General features: G+C 42.5%; 1 protein-coding gene across 2 annotated transcripts in view; it reads right to left on the bottom strand.

Annotated features, from left to right (window-relative positions):
• The window catches only part of FAT4 (FAT atypical cadherin 4), a 359,998-nt gene that overhangs the window by 170,178 nt on the left and 163,591 nt on the right, over positions 1–26,229 (bottom strand). The gene's annotated exons all lie outside the window — the stretch shown is intronic.

Raw genomic sequence — 26,229 nt, 5'->3', positions numbered from 1 at the left:
ACAGAAGCTGATGGAAAAGATGAAAGGCAAGAGTGAAGGAAGCGAGATGCATGCACCTGCAAGCCTTTAGTGGACAGATGGCATCTGCCTTATTGGATGAGGAACAATAAAACTGATGGATGCCTTGCACTCTTCGCAGAGGGTTCTTGCCGCAACTGCCGGCGACGCGTAGGCGTCCCCCGATGAGAAAGCTTGGGAAGCCTGTGCTTCTGGCTAAATCTGCTGCTCTCTGATGGCGGGCCAGGATTCTCCCGACCACAATGCTTGCCTAACTCTGCAACTCACTTGCTATTTTGCAGATGTGTTCAGGAGGAATACAACTGATCGTTTTGGCCAAAATCAAATTCCTGTCATTTTTAACCGTCATCAGTGAAAGTCAGTGAATTGTCCTTTCACCATCCCCAAGAGTCAGCATTTTCTGGGCAAAACATGACCATCTATGGTGCCATTTTCAACTTCTTCCAAAATAAATTATTTCTTCGAATTAGAAGCTGATAGTATATATTCTTAATTGAATTTACTTTCAAGTTTGGAAATTAAATTTAACTTTCGAACTACATGGAAGAATAATTAAAAAAATCATCTCGAAAAAGACAACTTCGATACGGTTGCCGATATATCATTCAAGATATCAGATACATGCCATTGAAACAGTTGAAGTATTTGCTTCATGACATCAAACCTTGGAGACATTATAGAGATATCCAGAGTAGCACAATTAGCTATTAGATCAATAATAAAGTCAGCCTGGAATGAGTGGAGACAACTGGGTTGTATCACGAAGTAGAGAAACATTCCATAACTTATCTGTAAAAGTTGGAGTAAATAAAGTCTGCACCAGACCGGTATTGGTGTGTGCAAGTGAGACGTGGGCAATGTAGATTGAGGATTGAAAAATAATGGAAAGAACAGAGATGAGAATGATACGATGGATGAGTAGATTGTCTCTGAAAAAAAGAATTCCGAGCTCTGAAATTAGGAAAAAAAAATTATTTTTTTTAATCAATACGAGTAAAGAAGTATTTAGGAGGAGAAGAGTTGGTTAGTATGGTCATGTGCAACCAAGGTCAGAAGATGAAATTGTAAAGAAAGTAAAAAATCTCGTGGTGGAGGGAAGAAAACTGAGAGGACGTATTAAAAACGACACGGATTGAAACAGTCAAGGAAGAAATGGAATGTTTGGGTTTGTACAAAACCGACACAATGGATGGATCCATGTGGAGGAATACCATCACTTGAACAACCCCCTGAAAAGGGAGGGGGAGGGGAAATGGTCATAAAACATTTGTTGTTACTCCGCACACACGGAGTGAAAAACAGAGTGAAGTAATTGGTTCACGTCCGTCCGTCTGTCTGTCTATCTTATCAGTTTATGATTGAGGAACAACTTATTTAAATGGGATGTTATATTTTGAACATGAATCGGAACATGAATAGGAAGACAAGTCTGTTGTTTTACCGCATTTTGGCTCTGAATTCGTCCCGACCGCAAAGCACAGAGAGGGGTGCAACAATTGTTTTCTCCGTCTGCCTGTCTGGCAGTCAAACAATATTAAAAATCATTCCAAACAGGAAACTTACTGTTTTTAAGGATGTCATAAAGGACACAAACACCAGGCACAAATAACTAATGTAATGTGTTAGGTAGGGTGATGTAATAGACACTGGGGGAAATGGTGGTCAAACTGGAATTAATTCATTTATACGACTTTTACACTCTTTATTTTATTTAAATTTAATTATATACTTGAAGATTTTAGTACACAAATAAATTGTAATAATACTTCCAAGAACATCCAGCTTTTCAGCACTTCAATTTAAATAAAGGTTCAACGGGGTGGTGTATAAGGGTGGTGTACAAGGGTGGTGTACAAGGGTGGTGTACAAGGGTGGTGTACAAGGGTGGTGTACAAGGGTGGTGTACAAGGGTGGTGTTCGGGACTGCTTCTCGACTACTTCAATAACTAAACTTTCGGATTATTTTTTTAACGATCATTAAAATCATTATTTTATGAAAATTTAAGTCACACTGCATGGGGTATCGTGCTCTATGAACTCTCTAGTTGTTGTTGTTTCTCAAAATGTCTGTCCTAATCAATCGAACAATCTCTTCAATCCCACTGTTATACTTCACCCTCCTGTCAACCACCACCCCACTCCCCCTCTGTTGCTGCGCCCCCTAATTTTTGTATCCGATAAGGTTATCAGGCATTTCGGACACTGGAATCAACAAAGGGCTTGTACACAGAATACAAGTAAATGTAGATGCAAGACAAAGACAACAATGCCCATCAAGTCTGCATCAGTTATATAACCATTCTGAACAAAACTCTGTAACGGAAAATCCTACCCGCATCATAAAGAGTGAATATAAAATATAGCAAACAGCCGATGACAACTTGAAAACATAACTAACAGAGTTACAATCCATCCCTGGTTGGTTATAATTTTAAAACCACGCTTACATATTATATATTTGTGGAAAGGGAACATTTGCTCTTGGACGAAATGTCATGCCACGCGAATGACCAGATCTCTAGATGTCTTAGTTTGATGTTCATTAAGGTGAGGCATTGCCAAAGACCAGATTGCCACATACAAACGGGGGGGCGGGGGGGGGGAGTAAATAAATATAAAATAAATAATAAACTCATGGTCGAAGCTGATCGTCTGTACGGACATTGACACATTTTCTTCGTTCCAACATTCCATTCCAGAAGCGGCTATGCGGTGAGAACCATCCCTCTGAATGATTGAAGGTTCCACAGGAAACCACACGCCTTGCCTTGGATAAACAAAGAAAAGAAAAGCGTCATCTCCTTCCCAAAGTCCTCTTGGAATGAAGGTGCAAATGAGTTGACATGTTGTCTTGTCTTTTCTTCCTGCAATTGCTGCTCCGACACATCCGCAAGTGCAGCGGTTATCCAGATTGTGAAATGTAACTTGAAACAATCAAAATTGTTTCTACAAAGGGCGTTTTTATTAAAATTAATTTGATATGGGCTGGCAGGGCAGCATCGAGGTGTGTGCAATCCCATCGCCTCCCCCAACCGTCCAGCCTGCATTCAAATCCCAACCCAGCTATAAACTGCCATCATGGTGCTTCACATGCAGGGCAAGGCATCAACGTATGTGTCGTCCCTCGGATTCGTCGGTGGACTCTAAATATCCCACAGTGTCCTTCGTGAAGACGAGGTGGCTCATCACCGACATCTTGAACAAGTTACAAATTCTTGCCACTTGCAGTCGAGTATCCTGCGACGGAGTGACGATCCGTCAAATATTTATTCTAACCTTGAAACGTTTATCAACTTGTCATGAGCATGGCCCAGGAGCTCTTATCAAGAGTTTGGCCTCGAAATATTTGTATGTTAATTTTAGAAAGCTATATTTGGAAAAGTACTAAAACCTTGGCATTTCCGAGACGATTTCATCTTGTTTGTAGAACTTTGTAGAAGTTCCAAATGGTTCAAATGATAGAAGCCACCGATTCCCAAATGTACTCGGTTAAATGGTTGATCGTATCAAATGAAATTAATAACTTTTGGACTAGAAATGGATGTTAATACAAGTTGAGTGAGTTTAGTAAACTTTTCTTGATTGCCGCAACAACAACAAAAAAATACTTATGGGAATTGGTGGATAATAATGGAATTGTAAACTTTCATCATTCCTCTTCCTTTCATCAAGGGTCAACTTCCTAACGTTTCACGCAGCATACCTTCACGCTATAATGTAGTAATTTTTTACTTCGTTGAAACTCTTGGCAGACCTTCCATCATTAAGCAGGCCTTTACCCATGAGGCCTTATTAATAGACAAATGGTGAAGCAGGTTGAAGACTCAGACAAACTTTCCCTTATGATATTCTTCCAATTCCCTGAAAAACAGTTGTATTTTTGCAAACAACGAAACTGAAACCTTGGTTGACATGGTGTGTGCTCGAGTGTGAATTACCTCCGCCACCGAAGGTGAAGGAGGTGATGTTTTCACCCCTTCTCTGTCTGTTTGTTACTTTTAAAATAGAAGATTTTTCAAGGATATTGATTGGTCAGTCGATTTTGTTATTCTGTCTGTCTGTCTGTTAATCACCGAGAGGTCAGAATCTTTTTTTTTTTTTTGTATACATTGTCGAGTCTCGTATGAGAGATAACACACAATGCACAACTAGGGGGGGCAGAGATAATAGGGGTGGGAAAGGGAAGGACAAAACAGTGGGGAACAGAGGCATTAGGAGATCTGTGGAAGGGATGGGGTGGGGAACATGGGGTATACAAGATGGGCACTACAGGGACTTTCAGGACTTTACACGATGGGGAACTTTCAGGAAGGAAGGCAGGGAATTTGAGGGAGGTGGGTTTGGGGTGGATTAAGGGGGATAGAGAAGATTGTGGACTTGGATGGGGGTGGTGGTTAACAGCTGTTTTGAAGACCTGGAGGGAAGAATGGGATTGAATAGTGTGAGGGAGTTTATTCCAAAGGCGGGGGAAAAAGAGGAATGAAAGAGTGAAGGTGAGCAGTGATTCATGATTTTGGTAGTTTTACCAGAAGGGGGTTGCTGGCAAACCTTGAGCATCCTGTGGAAATAAGGAATAAGAGGAGGGGGGGAGGGACATATCGCAGACTGAGAGGGGGGGCGAGACCAGAGAGGAGATGGTCGAAGACAGAAAGACCTGCCTGTGGTGAGAGAGTGAGAGGCCCAAAGACGCAGCCTCACCGCGGAAGATACCAATGATCCTAAATGCCTTGGTTTCCACAGGGTGAAGCTGAGAATGGTGAGAGCAAGGAGCACCAGCCCAGAGGGGAGAGCAGTACTCCATCAGGCTGCGGATGAAAGCTTTGTATGTGGTCAGGAGATCAGGTGTGTCAAGGAAGGACGTTGCACGATGGAGGATGCCCAATCGGTAACTGGCTTTGGAGGCGAGGTTTGGAGATGTGTCTTTACCAGGAAAGATCATGGCAGATAGTCAGGCCCAAAAGTTTGAATAAAAGGATTTCTTCAAGAGGATTGTTGAGAAGGTAGATTGGGGGGGGGGGGAGGTTCCAGATGGTCCTTTCGGAGAGACATGGTGACATAGTGAGAATGTGAGATTTCTCAGGATTGAAAGACATGTTCCACGTGTTGGACCAGCTTGTGATTTTATGCAGATATTATCCAGAGTAAAGAGGCTGATGCTTGCCCATCAGAGCGATTACAGATGGTACAGCAGAGGGTGGAGTCGTCAGCAAAGAGATAAAGAGGATTTCCCAGAGAGTCGGAGAGATCATTGATGAAAACCTACCCCTCAAAAACTACCACCTCAAAACCGGGATTTTGAGGGGGGGTTCAAGTTCGGGTCATGACCAGCACATCCTGGGCCTCCAGCCTATCAAACACATATTTCAACACCCGACAGACCATACCAAACAAACCCCTTCACATCGTCACTGGATGTGCATTAACAACACCCATCGAGCACCGACACACAGAGGTAAAAATTAAAGACTACTGGGACATGAGAGGTGCTCAGTTCGTTGCAGCTGCAATTGCCGACCGCAATCACCAATGCCACTGTATGTCCAACCATTTACGGAACCCCTAGACACATTAACGCAACACCACAAACACTCTACAATGACATTCTTCAAAACATCCCCTCGCCGAATGACAACTAAAAAAAAAAATCCTTACTCACCTCACCATAAACATAACCATTATCCTGGGCACTAAACCCCCACCCATCGACGGCACACATAAATCACTGCCCAGTCCTGATCTTGTTCACCCTTCACCATTCCGCTGTAGACACCAACCACAACTGATGCAGCACAAACATGGATCTCGATGACACCTGTAACCACTGCCAGGCCGCCGCACACACGATGAAACACATAATGGAAGACAACGTGGTCCTGGCTCTATGGTGGTGGAGGCACTTCTTCGATGTGAGGGATCTCTGGTTCGCTCCCTGGAGATCGATCGGCCGTCTCAGTGCCACAGGCCTGTTCAAGCAGAACTTCCTGGGGCTAAGGAACAACAACAACAACAGCTCTTACAAGAGCCTCGACTTGATATACAAAAAAAAAACAGATGGTGAAAATGTTCCAACCAAAGTTACACTCAAAGGTTTAGGCCTTGCAGCTTGCTAACTAATTCAAGTTTGACCCTCCAGAGGCAAGAGCATCAGATGATGTCATTCTCCATGATCGCTTTGGGATTCTTGTACCATTACATTTTATGCCATTACGTACCAAGTAATTCAGAAACATAAACTTTAAATGCAGAGGCACGTGTTCTGAGGGACCAAGTGCTTGCATATATACAAGTCACTGCAGGTGGTTACTCACAATGTGCTCCGTGTCATGTACGCCCCTCCAGGGGATGGTCAATCGTTTATTCAAAAAAACAAATCCAGAACGGGATATTTTAGTTTCAAGGCAGAGATTTTAGTTATAGGACTAGACCTCTCTCCATATCACTCATCAAATTCTGTTGGTAGGGAAAATGTGACGACTGGGGTCACATGGTTCCGCAGATCAGGAGGCAATGTACGAGTAGACTACATGTCCAGTATACAATGGAAAAGCTTTGTGAAATAGTTGCCATGGTAACCTTTGTGTCAATAAATGTGTAAGAAAGATGAACCAGTCAGCTTATACACCAATCACTAAAGACCCAGAGACGATTCAATACATTATGTGGAAAGTGGGATAAAATGAGGAATGAGGGTGACGGAAGTGTGGGGGGAGGGATGATGGTGGAACTGGAGGTGAGGAAGGAGGATTGGAGAGGAGGGAGGGGGGGTTATGGTGAAACATTTGGAGGTGATAATTAAAATGAGAATGGGAGAATAAACCTGTGGCCCAGTTCTATAACAAGTCATCATTATCATCAAATACCGTCCCAAAGGTTGGTGTGGAGGTAACGCACCTTCCTTTTAGCCGACTCATCTGGATTTGATTCCAGACCAGACTTTAAACTATTCCAATGGTGTTTCACAGGTCGGGTGTTGCGTCACAAAGCACACTGCCATCCCTCGATGTGTGGGTTTCTCATTTGCTAGCGTTAGTTGGTGGTAGTTCAAGATCCCACAATACCTTTCGGGAAGAATAGGCAAGTTATCTCCGGCACCCTAAGCAAATCACCAATTACTCACCTAACCTACTGCTGGAAAGGCAAGGGCAAAAGATCCAGTGTAATCCTTGCTGTGAGACTGACTTGGCAGCATTGAACCCCCCCCCCCCTTTAGGCAGAGCACTAGATCATCAAATACTATACTGCAAGATAGCACCTTGGTGTTGCCAAAACAAGCGGGGTGCATTTATGGCAGAAATTAAATAAATCAACAATAAATTCCTGGCTGGCAGTGATTTCGGGTAGAAATTCACAATTAGGTACTGGCATGAAAAGGATATTTTTGTATTTTTAACCAACACAATCAACCCTCTGCAGAAAGGAGCACTGGCTTAAAATCTTCTGTTGTACCCAACACATGGCTGCGAGTGGCATCACTGGCTGAGGGAGGGGGAGGGGGGGCATGGCTATGCTACTGCTTCAGTGTCTCCTGTATGTCACAGCAGAAACTTGTAATTTGTTCAGTGTTGCCGATAGCTTGCCTACTCTTCACGAAGGACACCATGGGATCTCTAACATCCACCAAATAATGCTGGCAGACAGGATGCCCGAATTAACATCCATCCGAGGGACGGCACACTCATTCATGCCTCACCCTGCCTGCGAGACACCAGGATGTCAGTTTGTAGCTGGGCTGAGATTTGAACCCAAACTAGATGGCTCAGAAGTGAGTTTGCATACCTCGAGGCCATCCTGCCACCCAGAACTGGCTTAATGACATAACCTATGACATAACACTCTATTATGTAACTAGAACAGCACTCAGTAGAGGGCATAGCTCTGCTAGGCTGAACAGTTTACACTTTGTATCCCTCTGGTAGGCTGGATCTGTATCTGGACCTGACCCAAAATCGAATTGCCTTGTTCTTGTCACCTCCTAAACTCATCCACCAAGTTTCGCCATAATCCATCAACAACCTCTTGAAATATAATGCTATAAAGCATTTTGGCCCCATCCCTCAATGGTGAAGAATCACTTGGTAAATAAATAAAAATTCTCGAATCCGGATCCGGATCTTCACCAGAATCAAATCAATTAATCCTTGTCACACACACACCCAACCTGTCGACCAACTTTCGTCTGAATCCGTCCATAACGTTTTGAGATATCCTGCTCACAGAGAGACAAACCTTCAAAAACAGACGGACGTGGGTGAAAACATAACTTCCGTCCACCTTCGCTGTCCACCTGCCTGCGAGGCACCGGGGCAAAATTTTGTGGTCTGATCATGCCACCGCCGGGGATTAATCCTGACACGACAGCTCGAAGGCGATGGGACCAGAGATCTCAAGAACTACCTCTGGGCTATCCCGCCAGCCCCTAACCGATGTGTGCATATGTCTATCTACAACCCTCTGTTGAGCGAAGCGTTCAGAGATAAATTTGAAAATCCCATTGGAATTAAACAGAAAATTGGTGCACCATTGCCCTGCCTGAAATAAGCCTACATACGTGAGTGCTTCCAGTGTGGGCGAACAATCCCATCGGAGCATCTCCAAAGAAAGTATAATTGGATATACTGTAACTTTGTTAGTGGGTTGGAACATCTGCTGACTCAGACGTTAGTCGGGTCACACTGTTGACAAAAATGTCCCATCTGTATGCGTTTACGTTCACACTAAGTGCAGCTGCTGCAAGTGCAAGCCAGAAACAATGACGACAGACCACCTGAGCAGACAGGAAAGGACAAGAGAAGAAGGGTATAATGTTAATAGTGTGTTTGCATGCGAGCTCGTGGATCCGGCCTGTCTGTAGGAGTTTGTGAACCGATGCTAAATGTCATGACTCCGGCTCTTACACTTGCCAAACACTTAATGCAGCTTGTGTTTGCGTACATCTGGACGAGAGAGCCTTTCCAACAAGTGTAGGAATTGGCGTACCCAGTCCGAGTCGAGCAGGGACTACCACCGCGAGGAAAAGTCTGCTTCACACCTGGTGTTGTCCCAGCATCGTCCTCCCGAGGCGTATTGCATGGTATTTCGTGGTATGCAGCCGACACCAGACGAACTGCCACGTAATTGTCTCAATCTGGTTCCCATTTACATCCATTTCTTAACATTCCAGGTTTACTGCCCAATTGCTTTGTCCGTCTGTGTCAAAATTGGATCTTTCCTGCAGCTGAAGGTAAAGAGTCTCTGGTTTGAGAATATGGCCGTTTCGTTAGTTTATTACTTACGAAATCTAAAGATCTCGAATCATTTCGAGAAATCTAAAGATTTTGTAAGTATATTGATGACTTCCGTCATCTGTTTGTGTGTTTGTTTGTTTGTTTGTTTGTTTGTTTGTTTGTAGGCATGATAACTGGAGAACGGAAGAAGCTACCAATGTCAAATTACACCACGTGATTCAGGAGGGTGGTGGCGAGCGCTGCTTAGATTTTGGTCAAAATCGGTCAAAGGTCAAGGTCACAGTGAGGTCAAACATTCGAATTTTGATGGTTTGGTACAGAATCATCGTAGAAACTTCTGGTTTGCATCGCTACCTTCTCGAGAGACAGCTTTTATTAGACAAGGTCAGAGGTCAAGTTGACGATTTCCTAAGTACCAGTCTATTACTGCTTGTTTGTTTATTTTTGTACTGTATACAAAATCGAGGCTCACAGAAGTGAGATGTGATGGAGGGTAAAAAAAAAAAGGGGGTAACATAAAGTACAAAATGAAGTGACAATCATTGCTCACAAACATAGCATCAGTGGAGAAGCAAGAAATGTGACAAAAAAAAATAACCCACAAGTGTGAAGGAGGTAAGAAGAGACCTGGAAATGGAATAAAACGCCAGCTATGGAAGAGGAGACTTAAACTGGCAATAAGAAGATATTGCACAGAACAGGTCGACCATGTCGTTGCTTGCATAGACCTGCATAAGGTGAACAATTCATTGTTTGGTTTCCTGTCGGACAAACCCGTCCATGGCAAGCTTTCAGTTGATGGAAAAACATCGTCTATATATGGATTTTAAATATCCGTTAAACAGTGTTCAGCCTGATCATAATAATAATCTATCTATAATTCCAGCAATTTGTGTGTGTGTGTGTGTGTGTGTGTGTGTGTGTGTGTGTGTGTGTGTGTGTGTGTGTGTGTGTGTGTGTGTGTGTGTGTGTGTGTGTGTGTGTGTGTGTGTGTGTGTGTGACCGCCGTTTCTCGACGACCGCCGGTCCGATCTAATTGAAACTTGCCAGGAATATTGCTGGGGCCGCGCGGATGTGCCTTTTCAAGGTTTGATGGTAATCGGACAAGCGGTTCCCAAGTTACGGCCATTTATCTGTCAACCAATGACAGGACACGGTGATATGATATCACTAATGACGTCACAATTAATGTTTTTTTTTTGCACGATTGACGTCACAATTCTTCTTCTTATTCGTTTGGTATGACGTCACAATCGACGCTGGGGACCTTAGTATGTGCCTTTTCAAGGTTTGATATTAATCAGACAAGCAGTTCCCAAGTTACAGCCATTGATCTGTCAACCAATGACAAGACACGGTGCTATGACGTCACGAATGACGTCACAATTAATGTTTATATATATATATATATATATATATATATATTTTGCACAATTGACGTTATAATTCTTCTTCTTCTTCGTTTGGTATGACGTCACAATTGACGCTGGGAAAAATGTGCCTTTTCAAGGTTTGATATCGTTCTTCATCCGTTTCGGCTGTTTCCAGGGTTTGAAAGCTGTTTTTTTTCCAAGGTTTGAATTAATTGTTCAAATTATTAATTAATCCCAAGGTTTGGGGCGGGCGAGAGAGAAAGGAAGAGAGAAAGCGAGCGTCACAATTCGAGAGAGGAGGGGGTGAGAGAGGGGGGCGGGAGAGGGATGCGAGAGGGGCGGGAGAGGGGTGCGAGAAGGGGTGAGAGTGGGGGCGAGAGAGAGGAGTGAGAGAGAGGGGCGAGAGAAGAGGGAGGAGAGAGGAGGGACGAGACTAGTGGGTAGAGAGGGGATGAGAAAGAGGGGGCGTCACAATTCTTCTTCTTCTTCTTCGTTTGATATGACGTCACAATTGACGCTGGGGACCTGAGTATGTTTCCCAGGTGTTTCCCAAGTTATGGCCATTTATGATACGGTTGGTCCGATCTAATTGAAATAATGCCCCAATCCAGTCGTCATTTACGAGAGCGAAGGAACAAAGCTGCACCTACAGGCCCGCACTAGTAATAATAACAATGATAATAATAATAATAATTCCATTTAAAGGAAGTTCAACACAGGAGCAGGCCATTAGACCCACAAAGTGTGTGCAATGGTTTCCAACCTGTTTGTCCCCATGCTCTATCTCCTTTTAAATGTTGAGCATCAAGCAAGGAATTTAAAACCATTTTTAAAAAATCTTTTGGGTGACTCGGACAGGGTTTGAATCACCGACTTGTCAGACTCAGAGCAGACAATCTAACCATTACACCGCCGAGTCTGACGATTGAAAAATCCTTGGAGGGGTTTACACCATATTCCTTTCAGTAGAATCGGATGGATCAAGTGTGTTGCAGTAACAGCAAAGAGGACGTTTGTACTTCATTATAAGTAAGGAATGAAGTTGAAGATCATAGGTCTTGCCCAACCTACAATCAATCGTCTTTTGGCGAATGATCCATCGCAAAATGTTGGCATAACATCCCACAAAAGGTCTCCTGAACAACTGTCAGACACCGAACACCTATTCCCACAGCCCCTTCTTCCTTGATGCCATCTTAGCACTATCAGCTCCTTCTTCCTTTCTGCCAACCTGACCACTAACGGCTTCCTTTTTTCCCACAGCAAAGATTTCCCAGAAATATTTGCATTGTTTTCGCTGTGAGGGGGTGGGGGGGCATCATCCATCAAAGGTCTGTATTTCCACCTGCGGGCAGAAACAAAATTTGTTACTTCATCGTCAATGGAAGTGACGACGTTCACAGTTTAACCTGATGCTTTGGCAGAGCGAGGGTCACGTGTTTGCATCATTGGCCGGTTTTCCTGTCTTTTTTGGCACCACGGCCTCGCGCTCATTCCTGATGAGGTATTTTGGCACAATCTCGAAGGATTCCAAAGCAGATGAAAGAAGGAAAAAAATTCAACCAGACAGTCACTGCCATCTTCCTCGTAACGTGAGAACCAGGCAATGTTGCTCTTCGAAAAGCTTTACATTTCACAGTCAAGTTGCCAAAGTGGTAATCCATACTTTAAAAAACACCACGGCTACTTTGTTTGAGTCTTCATTATTTTTTTCAAACTCCCAAAGGACAAATGGCTCGAACAGCTATGGTACGAGAAACGGCTTCCATGATGTACGGTGGATTCACTCGGGCATGCAACAATGCCATCCAATTACTTAGACGTTTATAACAGGGATGTACACACAGAGTGCGGAATATATAGGAAGGCCACAAATCGCATGGATAGAGAACGATGGATGAAAGTTCCGATGCTCTTTGAACGTGCTGGATTGGAATATGCTCGATTGTGAAAGCAAACCATTTCTCTCACAACACCTGAACCCCCTGACCACCAGTGGGCCAATCCCCACCATAGTGGATATAAAGGCAATTTTATTTACCGCTTAGAAAACCAAAGCAACAAGCTCGTTGTATAAGCAGTATTGAGAGATGGCATCCATGATGTATTGAGAGATGGCATCCATGATGTATTGAGAGATGGCATTCATGATGTATTGAGAAATGGCATTCATGATGTATTGAGAAATGGCATCCATGATGTATTGAGAAATGGCATCCATGATGTATTGAGAAATGGCATCGGTGATGTATTGAGAAATGGCATCCGTGATGGATTCAGAAATGGCATCTGTGATGGATTCAGAAATGGCATCCGTGATGGATTCAGAAATGGCATCCGTGATGTATTGAGAAATGGCATCCATGATGTATTGAGAAATGGCATCGGTGATGTATTGAGAAATGGCATCCGTGATGTATTGAGAAATGGCATCCGTGATGTATTGAGAAATGGCATCCGTGATGTATTGAGAAATGGCATCCGTGATGTATTGAGAAATGGCATCCGTGATGTATTGAGAAATGGCATCCGTGATGTATTGAGAAATGGCATCCGTGATGTATTGAGAAATGGCATCCGTGATGTATTGAGAAATGGCATCCGTGATGTATTGAGAAATGGCATCCGTGATGTATTGAGAAATGGCATCCGTGATGTATTGAGAAATGGCATCCGTGATGTATTGAGAAATGGCATCCGTGATGTATTGAGAGATGGCATCCGTGATGTATTGAGAAATGGCATCCGTGATGGATTGAGAAATGGCATCGGTGATGTATTGAGAAATGGCATCCGTGATGTATTGAGAAATGGCATCGGTGATGTATTGAGAAATGGCATCGGTGATGTATTGAGAAATGGCATCCGTGATGGATTCAGAAATGGCATCTGTGATGGATTCAGAAATGGCATCCGTGATGGATTCAGAAATGGCATCCGTGATGTATTGAGAAATGGCATCCGTGATGTATTGAGAAATGGCATCCGTGATGTATTGAGAAATGGCATCCATGATGTATTGAGAAATGGCATTCATGATGTATTGAGAAATGGCATCGGTGATGTATTGAGAAATGGCATCCGTGATGGATTCAGAAATGGCATCTGTGATGGATTCAGAAATGGCATCCGTGATGGATTCAGAAATGGCATCCGTGATGTATTGAGAAATGGCATCCGTGATGTATTGAGAAATGGCATCCGTGATGTATTGAGAAATGGCATCCGTGATGTATTGAGAAATGGCATCGGTGATGCGAAACTGGTAAAATGCACTTGATACAAATCCCAATGAAGCTGAAAAGTTTGGGAGTGAACTTATAACTATACTCTCGCGTGCTCTCATTGTCTAATGGCAGACTCTATCCTGTACAATTTCAGGTGATCAAAATTGCAGCAAAAATGACAAGTGAAGCAGTATTTGAGGAAGGATGAAAGTTATCGTCCAATAGGTAGTAGACATAAATTACCAGCAACTACGAGTCACACACCATCTCCCCACACAACACTCCAGTTCTGATTTACTGTACAAGTAAGTTCTGAAGGATGTCACTTTCAGATTATTTGTGAGCCAAAGGAAAGTTTTTGTGTGAAATAGAAATGTGTTATGTTTAAATAGCAATGGAAAAACGTTCAGAATGTGGCAACACTGCATGCTGCAGGAAGTCCAACTTTCGGCAAAACATATGCACACGCAGAGCTGTGGATTGAATCACTTACGCTGACGGCATAATATAAAGGTTGTACGCAAATGTAAAACCATCTATTCCTACCCTGCGGCTCTCTCCACACTACGGAACGCATCTGGAACCTGTCTCAGAAATCTCGTCTCCGCCAGCGCAATTCACGTGCACACCGTGCCGTCTAATCTTCGGGCCTGAGCCCAACGTGGCTCAGCTCACAGAGCTAATGCCTACAGAGGTCACCTCCGATGACGAACAGAGACGATCCTTCTCCGCAAATACATCCTAGAAGGTGTCGCAGTCCTTCGCCGTGATGCAAAAATAAAATCACGCGGGTCACCCCAGCTCGGGGACACTTGGGGGCTTCTGGTGATCACCTGGGTGGCCGAACCCTCATAAGAAACAACCATGGCGCCTCAAAATCAGCTGGATTATAGCTTATGACTCGATTTGTAAATATAATGCACTTTTGTTCTTTATACAAACTCAAGAATGTGAGCTAAGAATAAATGAAATCAAAGTATAAAAACCAACAGATATCTCATGAAGCTAGTCAACTGTTAGCTTAGTGTGTGGTCCTTTGGAGATGGAAACTCGGAAAGCCAAATCACCTTGTGGATAAGCAATCCATGGATTTAAGTTCTCAGTGGTGAGTGCAGAAGTAGAGAAATAAAAGCAGGCTTGGCAACTTAGGCGAGCACAAACTCTCAGGTTATGACATATTCAGAACTATAATTACAAAGAGGCCAATGGAAAAGAAACCAGAGTTGGTGTCAAAGCCACCCAATGCTCGCCTGTTTATACATTTATCGTTTTTTAAGACTCCTCGAATAATTAATATTTTTTTATAAAACATTGCAGTGAAGTCTGATACAAATAATTTTCAAGCAATATATGTATTTGTATATTGTAATCAGTAACAAGAGCGCAAGTGAGCACAATATATGCCCGAACAAGAAGGTATATACAGAATTGTGCTACGACATGGAAAACAGCATCCTGGTTGCCATGGCAACCACTTTAGATGACAAACGTATGTCATGACACACCTTCTCCAGTCTGTACCTATGTACCAAATGTGAAACGTGAAAGTTGAAAACTTTGGGAGTTAGAGTGTGGACAGGAACGGATGGAAAACAGCATCCTGGTTGCCATGGCAACCACTTTAGATGACGAACGTATGTCGCAACACACCGTCTCCACAGTCTGTACCTATGTACCAAATATGAAACGTGAAAGTTGAAAACTTTGGGAGTTAGAGTGCGGACAGGAACGGTTGGAAAACAGCATCCTGGTTGCCATGGCAACCACTTTAGATGACGAACGTATGTCGCAACACACCGTCTCCACAGTCTGTACCTATATACCAAATATGAAACATGAAAGTTGAAAACTTTGGGAGTTAGAGTGTGGACAGGAACGGACAGACGGACGGACAGACAGACAGACGGACGGACGGACGGACGACCGGTATCACATAATACGCCCCGATATATATCGGGAGTCTAAAAAATAGTGTGGTAGATAAAAACATTAGAAAGGAAAAAAGAACTTGCACCAAAAACTTTAACATTTTCACGCTCACGCTCACGCCGGGGGTTTCGCAATAGCTCTCTGTTCTTCGAACAGGCGAGCTAAAAACTGTCCGAAGGGATGTTGCAATATAAAACATAACAGACAATTATTTGGGTTATAATGTTAGGCACTGATAATTATCACAGAGCTCATCCCATTGAAGAAATTTGGGCCAGGGTCATTGGCACAGAATGTTCTACTCCATTATAAAGGATAACACGATATTTTAGAGGTATTTAATGTCCACAACCCAGATGCAAACTTAGAGGTAACAGGTGTTTGAAGATTTATGATGGGACGATCATATTTAGGTCCATAATCAAAGGATGAAGTACTCTGAAGAATAAGCTGGCATAACACAAGAAAGGCAATGTTCTGGAATAGGACCAACAATGGATAGCTCGATGTTGAGAATGTTATTCCGGAGCTATCCTTCTTCTGACGTTCTTCTAAATGTTTTCGAGAAGCAGAATCTCAGTGTGAAACTCTAGAAAATAAAAAAAATCCATTCAAATCCCGGCAGGATGGCACAGAGGTCTGTCTTTGAGCCATCTAGTTTGGTTTTGATTATTGGTCTGACTATAAACTGTCAGACTGGTGCTTTGTGGGGAGGGCGTTGTAAGCAAGTATTCGCTGCTGGTGGAGGTTTAATATCCCCATAGGGTCTTTTGACGAAGAGCAAGTGAGTTATCGCCGGATCTTGACCTGAATTCAAAATTCCTGCTGAAATTAGATCTCGTCGCAACAGTCCAAACCCGAGCCAGTCAATTCATGAAAAACTTGGGCCAATCTTACATTCTCATGAGGTGCCGTCCACGTACAAAAACTGGGACGGTGCTCGGTAGAGAGCATACCTCCGCCACACAATGCCTGATCCACAAGAACATATCGGGCCCAATACATTTTTGAAATATCATGTGATATATAGTTTCTGACCCAATCTCTCAGTGGTGAAGAATCACTTTAAAAATTAAATAATTCTTGTATCCAGATCCGGATTCAGAGCTTCAACAAAATCGAATCATTTCGTCCTTGCTACCCACCCAACCTATCCACCAAGTTTCATCCCAATCCGTCCAAAACTTTTTGAGTTATCTTGAACACAAACAAACAGACAAACCAACAGACGGACAAACAGACAGAAAGGGGTGAAAACACAACTTCCTTCACCCTCAGTGGTGGAGGCCAGAAAGAAACAAAGAGAAGAGGAAGAAATAAAAAGAACTTGAAGAAGAAGGAATATTTTAAAGGACTTATGAAAAATAAGTGTGACGACATTGGCCTGCAAGGGAAGATGTTTGCCAAAAACAACGAGGATTTCTCTGCCAGCATAAGCGCTGCAAAGCACTGCAAGGCTAAGAACAACATCGAGATTTCCAATATATTTTCCAGCGTAAAATAGAGTTTATACGAGTAGCAGGTGCTTTGGGGAGGAGAGCAGAACAATGTGCGTTTCCGCGCTCATGTTGGTAATGGACTGGACAGCACGACAGGAGCCTAATTGTTATAGCGTGTGTCACACGTATCCCAACAGCGATACCATCGCACAGTGGACCCGGGTAGAGCACCGGGTGACATTTTGATAATTTTCGAACCGGGCAACGTTCGCAGTTTGTAATTATTTGAACATTTTACTTTGAGTTACCGGTGAGTTCTTAATTATCATTGTTTTTATTATTATTACTATTAATAATAGGACAAGTATTACAAGTACGACTACCGCTACTACTCCTCGTCGTCCTAGTATGACAACCGTGTATAAAGGTTTGCTGGGATCGCTGCCTGTCTATCTGGAAATTACCGAATTGCTTCACATTCACTGTTTGCCTTTATTCACCTTTGCATTTACCAATATTTGTAATGGTTTTTTTCATTACCTTTAGATTCTAATCTCATGTAGGGCAAATCTGGAGATTAAGATACAATTGAATTTGAAAGGATTTGGAGGGTATAGGATGGCTTACGAGTCATTGTCGAGTTCAAAGAAACTTTTCATGTCAACGTGTCCCCTTAATTTCTCTTACAAGCTCAGCAATAAAATTGAATGTGTTTTCCAAGGATTCCTTGAGGAAAACTGATGAGTAAAGTTTTTAGTAAAATCAGGTGTTGTTGACGCGCCTGGGGATTTTCTCCAGGGACGTCACAAAATTGGAGATCTACACAAGGTCGGGCAATCTTAACCAAGTTAAATGTTGGAATGTGGGACGAACAAATATTAAACAAATTACCCACGATTATAGTGACTCATGAGGATATATTTTTAGCAACTCGGATTGTACCTGAATACGATGACATCTCACAACACCAGTGCACAGTAAAAATACAAATTAGAAAAGAAAAAAAAAATCACAAGAGCATCATATTAGGGCATACCGACATGCAGTGTGACAAATAATGATAAAAAATTTAAAAACCTTCAATTTTCCATTCAGCTATTACGTATGATATCAAGAACGAAGCAACGACAACAGGGAAGCCCGAAGTCATTATTCTCCAGTGGTGACAAGTAACCTCTGACATGAGAAATTGTTATTCCTTTGCTTCTTTCCTACACTTTAAGCTCATCCTTGAACGTCTTAGGGTCCCAGGGACAAGGTCAACGGCTGGACTTATAATGTCGAGGTTTTCAGGATGTCGACCTTCAAAGTTGCAGTGCAGAAATTCGCTTGTGGGAGGGAGAATTTGAAGTTTGAAAAATGGAGACTTCGATGCTGGCCAGGAGGAAATGCATATAGCGGAAGCCCCCAAACTGTTAACCATCCCCCAGGACGCAGGCCTGCTATATCGACCACCCCTTCCCCCAACCCCACCAATTCCCTTTTCACCCTCACAGCATCTCCCAGGCTGCTTTCCGCTCCTCCTCCACATCCCCTTCACTCCAGACCATACCGCAACCTTCCAGTTTGTTGCACTGGCCAGCTGGAGCAAAACGTTAAAAAAAAAAGCTATTCAGGACAGCAACTTTAAGAGTGTGTAAAACAAGAAATCACAAACTGTGAACGACTCAGAAAGGCATACCACAAAGGTCATTAATTTAACCACAACCGAAATATGAACTTCAAAGAAGTTACTTGACAAAGCAACAAAGCACATTCTGTTGTATGTAGTAGCCAACATACCACAATTTTAATAAAACACAGTCTGGTGTTTTTAACAATTAAAGGAGGCATACTCTACTGGGGAAAAACAATTGGCAATCTGTACATCTGACTTATTATTTTATTAAATGCCTTCCCCACAATCTCTCTTTGTCTGCAACAATAATACATCAGAGTGCAAGGTGGTACCAGACGTATTATAGAAGAACATATATACATATATATATATATATATATATATATATATATATATATATATATATATATATATATATATATATATATATATATGCACAGGGTGTCCCAAAAGTCTGGATCCATAGGCATTTTTCCTAATATACAATTTGATATTTTTCTTTTTCTTTCAGATCCAAGATGGCTTCGAAACTAACAATGGAAGATCGAATTGAACTCATACTGATGTACACAAGACAGGATTCTTCACATCGAGGAGTTGCTGCTGAATTCAAAATAAAGCATCCTCATAAGCATCCAACAACACATGCCACTGTTAAAGTGTTGAAACGTTTTAGGTTCAGAAATGTTCAGCGTTCTTGTATTTAGCGTATAGACAAGTGTCGCGAAGTCCAAGGCCGTCAATTTGAGCATTTACTGTAATAAAACTTTTAAATACATTTTTGCCTCTGGATCCAGACTTTTGGGACACTATATGTATATATATATATATATATATATATATATATATATATATATATATATATATATATATATAGATATAGATATATATATATATATATATATATATATATATATGGAATATCTGGAACAAATTAAAAGAGTCAAGGATAGAGCCTCTGGATGAACTTTATGGTGACTAGCTTTCGGTCAAATAGGGCTTTTTCTTGGTCTTCGTCAATCAGAGTGAGTACTCTCCACATCTCATTGAGTTGATGCATGAGGATAAATATATATATATATATATATATATATATATATATATATATATATATATATATATATATATATATATATATATATATATATATATATATATATATATATATATATATATATCCGTCACTTGCAATGCATGTATGTTATATAATTACATAATGTGAAATATTTCAGGTGTAATTTGTATCGGAGACATTTGTTGACCACTTAATACCTGACTCCCCCATATGTGGTATTTGTAATCATTATGTAAAGATGGCTGCCACACTACAAGAGTGCATTGTGATGGAGCAGTGAGGAATCATTAGGTTTTTGCTTATTGAGAATATGTGTACAAATGGTGTGAACAGTTTCAAAAAGGACGGACGAGTGTGTGCGATGAACAAAAACCTTGACAAGCAGTCCACTGTTGCAGAGGGTGACTATGTCAGGATTGATGAGCTGATCCACGAGAATAGGCGTTTATCAATCGACGACATAGTTACCATCATAGGTCTGTCTCATGGTACAGTACAAACAATACTCCACAAAAGTCTGGGTTTCTGCAAAATGTTGCCAAAAATTGATGTCATGGGACAGATGGCTGGCAAACATCGGTGCTCGGTGGATGCCGTACACTGGTGAATACAAACAAACACATTTGTGAATATTCCAGAGTCTTCTCCAATGATACGAAGCAGGAGGCGATGCATTTTTGTCATGTACCATCACCACAGAAGAAACATCTGTTCAGAATTACTAAATCGAGAGTAAATGGTCATCCATCAATGGAAACACATATCAGCACCCACACCAACAATGATCAAGTCTGGTCTTACTGTCAGGAAAGTCAAGAGGACAATATTCTGGGAGAGGAGGGCGTTCTTATCTCCCACTTCAATGTGTACAATGAAACAGAAACAAGTACAGCGTATTCCATGTTTCTGTGCACAAAAATGAAGCCAGCAATACACACAAAGCATCATGGGACACTCATCGCCGGTGTCAATCTGCAACACGACAACGAACATGAACACACAGTGAGGGCTTCAATGTAGTGCATCAAGGTCCTTATTTATTTATTTATTTATTTCGTTTTTAACAAATAAGCACCGACAACAAACATCAGTGCCCACATCTACCATGAAAATGGTACAAAAGTGGTTGGAGAAGAATTGGACTGCAGTGTCATCCACAGAATAGGGAACGTGCCTTCCACGGCTTCAGCAACACAGTGTACCCACCCTCCTCCCCACGGGTGTAGTTTTGAGGTTGCGTTGGCGAAATACTAGTTCATCCACCTTGTGATGGTTGCCACTGGTTAAAACAACCTCCTCCGCCTCACATCAAGGATTCTGCTTCCCCTCTCGGCGACCTGAGTTGCCACAAACCAGTCCAATCTGGCTGGGTGTTGTTTAGGAGAAACAATCTCTTTACTGGATGGCCGTTGGCTCCCGAAGAGAGCTCATCCGCTCTTTGTTAGGTGTTGATTTTAGTCCTGGCATGGTGTCACAATCACCCACCCCACTAGCAAAGCCAGCAAGGGGTGTCCGTTTAGTTGCTGACAACCGGACCATGCAGCTGGTAGCACTGGGTTACAAGTCACCAGTGGCAGTCCCAAAAGACTGACCGAACCTAATTACTCTAAACACATTTTGTTTGTATGAAAGAGTAAAGCCATATACATAAAAATGTTTAAAATAACGTATTTTTGAGAAAGCGGCATTGCAGATGTGTGCTTATTATTATACAGCACTTATCTTGCCAGACCGGCACGCCAGACGGCTGTTTATCTTATATTTTCTTTAGTCTCTATTTAAAACGATTACCCTGGTTTTGAATGATTACCTACACAAGTTACAGTCCACATCTCACACTGTCGGATTTTCATCCGTTTGGCAACTTTGGCCCAGTGAACTTCAATGATGACTTGAAGTGCGGGAATGAATCAGGGACCGAGCAAAATCCTTACATTATGAGGACATCCATAACCTTGTGAAGCAGTGGGAGAAGTGTGTGCACATGCAAGAGAGAACTACGTCAAAAAATGGAAGTCTTTACAACTAGTAAAGCATATTGTTGGCTAATCATCTTTACTTATCAACTTACCCTCATGTGTTTACACGTACCTGGTACAGTCGGACCATCGCAGAGCCACTTTACCGTAAGCTTCACAAGATACACATCCTTCAGGGAAAATAGCTACATAATCCCATAACACACCTTTTCCCAAATCATTCCTTTCATTATATTTTTTTTGATGCTTTCACCGTTGTCAATGCCATACTGTCCCACAAAGACGCAAGTAGATTCTCCTTGATCTACGTCACCTCTGAATATCAAAAAGTTTTCCTCACTTGGGATTTTCGATTCTAAATCCAACTTCAAGCACTTAATATTTTCAAAATGATCAAAACAAATTTCAGGTTGCTCAGTCGTGACCTTTTGAGACTGCAGCTAAATCACCGTGACACAACAACATCAACAACCATAACACGATGATAATCATATCCATTCCAGCACTTCTGAACCCATCGAGACTCCACCGGTGATCAGGTTGAACATTTCATGTGAAACACCTATTTGAGGTGGGGATGGGGGCGGGGGGGGGGGAGGCGCAGGTAGTAGTGGACAAAAGGTCATACAAAATTGCAAGACTTTGCAGTGAATTTCCTTCTAAAAGCAATTACGCAATTGCCATCAAACACCGAAACGGAATTGGATCATCATTTCATTTTTTTTTTTTTGTTCTCACAAATCTGTTCCGTCTTGCCAAAACAAATACACCAGTTCATGAAAAACTAATTCGAGACAGGGCTCAAGAGAGGCCTTGGATATGAATCCTGGTTTTTATCACAGTCTAATGCATTATGAAGGGGCTCCTCGGTCTGAGCTGCCACGGGTCATTGTGCCTAGAGATTGGTTAGTCGTTTTCTCCTGCCATCAACCTCACATGCTGAAGGTGCCTTTCAATTTGCTGAAAAGGTTTTTCATGAACAAGAGTGAAGATGATAGGAAAGCACCGAAAAAGCACCGCGACGCCTTGTAAAGCGTACTATTTCTGCGACAGAGAGCATTATTTTGTTTAAAAAAGATGGGAATAATAAATCGGAAAGTGAAGTAGCTCAATTGCATTTCGATGTCGTTACGGTGTTCTCTTTCGATGATTATTTCCACACGCATATCAACCATCAACCTCATTTCCACTTTTGCTCATTCATTCACAAGTACTAAAGCACCTTTGTCACGGAACACTGTCCATCTCGAGTTTCAGTTGCTTTCTTCTGCAGACATGGCTACACAATCATCGATGGCCATTCCAGATGGAAGCTGTACAACCGGAGTGTGTGGGGGGGAGTTCAAGCCCCGTTGGGCCACTGAATTAATACACCAGGAGGTTGACTCAGCCTGTCATCCTTCCGAGGTCGGCAAAATGAGTACCGGTGTACTGGAAAGGGGGACACTGCATCAGCGGCATAGCCGCGTCCCAACCAATGATGCAACCAGCAGCCACAGGCTGCACTCGATAGAGAGAGTTCCCTCTGGTGCTGGGTGGGGTGGAAGATCGGTGGGACGTGCAAATAATTTATTTTATCCCCGCCATGTTTGTTAGAGACGATTTTTTTAATTCACAGATATGAATTGGTGACTGCACTCATTAGCCGTTGTTAGCTATTAAGTTACTTTGACTTGATTTGAAAAGTCATGCCTTTTAAATAGAGACTAAAGGAAATACGAAATAAACAGCTGTACGGCATGCCGGTCTCGCATTAAGAGCGCTGTGTAATAATAAGCATACATTTGCTGTGCCGCTTATTAAAAAATACATAATTAGGCCCCGTAAGACTTAGACCAAAACAAGGCTAATGGATTTGGTGTCAATTTTTGTGTGTATGTGTGTGTCCGCAACCATATCTCGGACATGTATGGACCGATTATATTCGTACTCGGCACATAGACAACACATGATGGTGGTATACATATGCACGTTATTTTGTTTCACGAGGCAATCAAAGATGGCCGACTGGTGGCCATTTTAGTTTTCTTTTTCTGGGTCTTACTATCTGTGCCTTGATCTTTGCTGAAAAAAAAACACATTTCCAAGTTCGCCTCCAAAGCCAGTCGCCGACTGGGCATCCTCCGTCGTGCAAAGTCCTTCCTTGGCACAGTTGAGTTCCTGACCACATACAAAACTTTCATCCACACCCTGATGGAGTACTGCTCTCCCCTCTGAGATGGTGCTCCCACCTCTCACCTTTCTCAGTTTCATACTGTGGAAACCAAGGCATTAAGGATCATTGGTATCTCCTGTGATGAGGCTGAGTATTTGGGTTTCTTACTCTCTCACTGCAGGCAGGTCAGTGGTCTTTCTGCCTTCCACCATCTTCTCTCCAGCCTCGCCCCACCCCCCTGCTATGTCTGCAATATGACCCCCCCCCCTCCCCACATATTTCTGCAAGGTACTCAAGATCTGCCAGCAACTCCCTTCTAGTAAAACTACCAAAATCAAGAATCACTGCTCACCTTCACTCTTTCATTCCTCTTTTTTCCCCACATTTGGGGGATACGCACAGGCCTAGTTCAAACAAAATAACTTCACTCGTGTGTTGATCATGACATATGGGTGAAAAAGGAGAAGTTTGAGTGAATTTTGGGATGATAATATTTAAACAGCCTTGCGATCAGGAAGGGATCTCCAAATTTAACTCGCTACGAGACATTTTTGTAAACTTAAGGCTTCACCGACATGATTCCAGAAGCGTAAACATGACGCAATAATTGCAACTGGAAGAGTGTCACACTGCATGACAGATTTTTGTGAATATCATTTTTATGAATGTCTGTCTGTCTGTCTGTCTGTCTGTCTGTGCACCATGCTGTTGATAGTGTCAGTTGTGCTGAAGCAGTTTCTTGCCTATGGGTTATAATCCTGGATGGGTCACCACTCCAATGTAGGATACTCAACTGAGAGCAGGAATTTGGAATTTGTTCCGTGTGATTTGGAATAACTCGCCGACTCTTTGCGGAGGACACCGTGGGACCACCAATTAATGCTGGCTGATGGGACACCCAATATAACATCCATCGGAGGGATAGCACACACATTGATGAATAGCCCTACCTGCGAAACATGACAATTTATCGCTGGGTCGAGATTCTAACCAAGGCTAGACAGCTCAGAAAGGAGTGTGCATACCTCTAGGCCATCCTGACAGCCGAGAAATTGCATATATATCATCGCAGCACCGAAACAATACTTTCTTAGACAAAGTTGTGTCCTTGATGTGTGTAAGCTATCAAAATGACGATGGAGTAGAAGCATACCCTTGTGAGCTGCTGTGCTGACTCTGTGTACTGTCCACATATCCTCACTTGCCGTCTCGATACAAAACATCGAGATATGATGAGCGATACTGAAATTTTTGAGCTGATAATTGCGGGGCTGAGAACACCTCTTTACAACCGAGGTTGAGTTGACATACCTCGATCAACTCTATCTGTCGGTCCTGTCAATCATATCCATTGATCGACCTGTCCGCCAACGCAGATTGACACCAGCTTTCACCGTCACTTTGTCAGCAAGTGAGTCCGAATGCAGATGTGCTGTAATATAGATCATTCCTTCTGAGATTGACTGTGATATATTACCGTGGCAAGGCTTTGGATTTTAAATCATCCGTGTTCTTTGGATTTGAAGCCGACAGGTCAAAAGAGAGTTCACCAAAATTAAGGGCAGTCCTGCGACCTTAGCTATTCAAACAATCAAAAGAAAACCTCAAAGCAACCGTCAAGTATGCTGTGAAACAACTCAAGAGGTAAAGGGGAAAGGATCAACTGTGCGCCAATAGTACGAGTCAAAATCCACTTGGGACAACTTGAAAAGGCACTAATAAATTTACTGTCTGACAATATGCGCAAACAGAAGGAAGAAGAGAAAGATTTCACATGAACCTGTTGCTAATCTGCGGTGAACATATTTTCCCACAATAAGTTTGTTTAACGCGTAAAATACTCTATTCGGCAGATGCGGCTCAGTTCTTCAAAGATGTGACCGTTTGGCTGCCGGAAATCTAACCTCCTCCACAAGTTAGCCTTTTGAGGTTTTTGATAAGAGCGAGTAAATATCAAAGCAACAGGTTTATCTGTCTTCCTTTCATCCCACAGCAAACATCCAGAAAAAAATCACACAGAAGGAAGCTTGTTAAGCCGTGAGTGGAAACGGCCACTGTTTGCTGGTGACCACAACTTCCACAGCCCTACTTATCAATGGGAAACCTGTCAGGGAAAAGCACTTACCCCTGTTTTGTGTTCCCATATGAGCACTTAGCTCAAGAAATTGGGATCGCAGATTCAAATCCTGTAT

The sequence above is a fragment of the Eptatretus burgeri genome, chromosome 10, assembly GCF_056783735.1.
Source record: "Eptatretus burgeri isolate ZD-2024b chromosome 10, Ebu_testis_v1, whole genome shotgun sequence".
NCBI classification, from domain to species: Eukaryota; Metazoa; Chordata; class Myxini; order Myxiniformes; family Myxinidae; genus Eptatretus; species Eptatretus burgeri.
The sequence above is the reverse complement of the archived record's forward strand: the minus strand, read 5'-3'. Positions and strand labels throughout refer to the sequence as shown.